Source organism: Mus caroli, chromosome 11, assembly GCF_900094665.2.
Source record: "Mus caroli chromosome 11, CAROLI_EIJ_v1.1, whole genome shotgun sequence".
NCBI lineage: Eukaryota > Metazoa > Chordata > Mammalia > Rodentia > Muridae > Mus > Mus caroli.
In genome coordinates, this window is record NC_034580.1 from 46,581,253 (window position 1) to 46,583,731 (window position 2,479).

At 48.8% G+C, this 2,479-nt stretch overlaps 1 protein-coding gene across 4 annotated transcripts in view; it reads right to left on the reverse strand.

The window, feature by feature from the left end:
- Nucleotides 1–2,271, reverse strand: part of LOC110305483 (trafficking protein particle complex subunit 2) — a 3,932-nt gene extending 1,661 nt beyond the window's left edge. The window contains exon 1 of one of the 4 annotated variants that reach the window (XM_021177480.2): nucleotides 2,152–2,271. The gene's annotated coding sequence lies outside the window, so the exon portion shown is untranslated. The other 3 variants (XM_029483217.1, XM_021177478.2, XM_029483218.1) reach the window with 3 other exon arrangements.
- Nucleotides 2,272–2,479: the final 208 nt, after the last annotated feature.

Genomic DNA, 2,479 nt, shown 5'->3' on the forward strand with positions numbered 1-2,479 from the left:
AAAAAAAAAAAAAAAAAAAAAAAAAAGGACATCACCCACCATCAACAAATCCAAAATACTTTTACAGTTACTGTCAAAGACTACCAGGGTAGTGGTAGCTTGCACCTGATCCCAGCACTGGGAGAGACTGGGCAGGAAGACTCTCAGGGATTTGCGGCCACCACCTGGGCTACATAGTGAGTTTCAGCCAGCCTGGGCTAAAGTTTGAGATGCCGTCTTTAAAAACAAAACAACAACCTCCTACAAACTAAAAGCTTTTTTCTTAAAACCAGAAACAAGGAAAGATCACAATTCCATCCTTTGGCTAAAGTTTAGGAATGCAGAAAGAGTGCCTCCCTTCTACCACTTCTATTGAGTACTATACTGTACTACTGATAGCAGGCAGGGAAACAAAGTTAATGGGAAGAATAAAAAAAAAATCACTAGATTGGGGGTGTGGGGTGGGGACAGAGCATACCTTTAGTCCCAGCACCAGGGAGGCAGAGGCAGGCACATTTCTGTGAGTTCAAAGCCAGCCTGGTCTACAGATCTAGTTCCAGGACAGCCAGGGCTACACAGAAAAACTGTTTCAAAAGCCAAACCGAAACAAAGAAATAAAAAGCATTCGGACTATGAAGTCCAAACTATTTGAAGACCTATTCTTGAAAACAAGTAAATAATGGCTGCTGGTTCAGGGGACTCCTTTTTCCTTATTGGTGTATCCACCATTAAACTGTGTACGCTCCATAAATAAACCCCTACCCATAAATACCCAAGTTAAACTCAGTGGGTACGCGCGCAGGCTCAGCCCAGAACTCAGTAGGCAGAGGCTAGAGGATCTGTGAGTTCAAAGCTAGCTTGTTCTACAAAGCAAGTTCCAGGACAGTCAGGGCTACAGAAAAAGACTCTGTCTGTCACAAGAAGAAAGGAGGAAGAGGAGGAGGAGATGATCAACTTCACAAAGTTGTCCTCTCTTACACATGTACCATATAGCAAGCAGGCACTCCCATGATGTGTCATATACATCCACAATAATAATTTAAAAAAATGTATAGATAGGAAAATAGAAGGGAAAGGAGGTTCAGTGGGTGAGGGATGAGAGGGTGACGAGGGCTGAAAACCACATTAGAACACATGGATGAACCTGCCAAAGGATAATAACTAAAGAAACTAGGATGGACTGTCATCCTTGCTTCGGGGCTATTAAAGATACATCTATTGACCCACAGATTCATTTACAACACAATGACAGAGTCCATTAAATAAACCCATACATTTTGCCATTTTATTTTGTTATTAACCTTTTTTAAAAAAATAAAAGGTCTTATGAAGCCCAGACTGGCCAACAAGTATCAGAAAATGGCTTGAATTCCTTACCCTAGCTCCCCCTTTCCAGTGATGCGATTATCTTACTCTGTCCCTCTTTATTTTAACTGTTTATTTCCGGTGCTGGGGACCAAATCCCAAACCTCCAGGTGCTAGGCAAGGGCTCTGCCCCTGAGCCACAAATCCCAAGGAAAACTGAAGGTACGCACCCACGAAAGTGACTGAACTGTATGTGCCCGGCCTCCCTGGACGGGCCCCACTTTCCCCGTCTCTAGCTCCCGACTTTTTGCTTTGGGCAGGGTCTTGCTGTCGCACAGCCCTTGAGGCAACCCCCCCGGGCTCCTGAGCGCTGGAATGACAGGCGAGCTCCACCCTGCCCAGTGCGGGATTCTGACAACTATAAATACCTCACTTAAGCCGACTTCCCTCTAGTTCAGGGGCAGACAAGCTCAAGGAGGAAAGCGGGTCAGCCGGCCATCACACACATTCAACGTCCACCCCGCGGGGTAGCTCCGCCCACCGACTAGTTGAGACTGCTCACTGCGCATGCGTACACGTTCCCGCCTCTCGGGGAAGGACTGAGCGGCCTGCGCCGGCTGCCGACCTGACGCGAGTGACGGAAGACTGAGCATGCTCAGTAACTCGCTAAGCCCGTCCCCAGCCCTGGTCTGGCCGCCATCTTGGATCAGGGCAGCTCGGTCGACCGGGCATGCGCACATGCGTCTCTGAGCAAGGCTGCGCCAAGGGCTTTGTCCGCCATCTTGGGTCAAGGCCTCGTGGGACGTCGGGGTCCCCGCGGGCCTCCTCTGGCTCTTAGAGCAATCCTTGCCTTCACCGCACGCGTACTTGCTTATGTTGTCACTGACGTTCGCCTGGAGGTGTAGAGACCCGGAGCCTGGCGAGAGATGTGGACCAGGCTGCCAAGTGAGGCGGAGCTTTTAACTACAAGAATGCCAGAAAGCAAAATGGAGGTTGCAGCACCGGGCGCTTGTGTCCGGATGGTGTTGGCCGTATGCGTGGGCGGAAATGCGTAATGGGAGGGTGGTTTAGGGCGCAAATCACTGGTGTTAGGTGCTGTTAATCATCAAGGACTCTGCTCTTGCAAGTGTATGTCTGCTTTGTTCACAGGTTTTCCTTATGTGTTTATTATAATGAGACTTATCTAGCGTTGGCG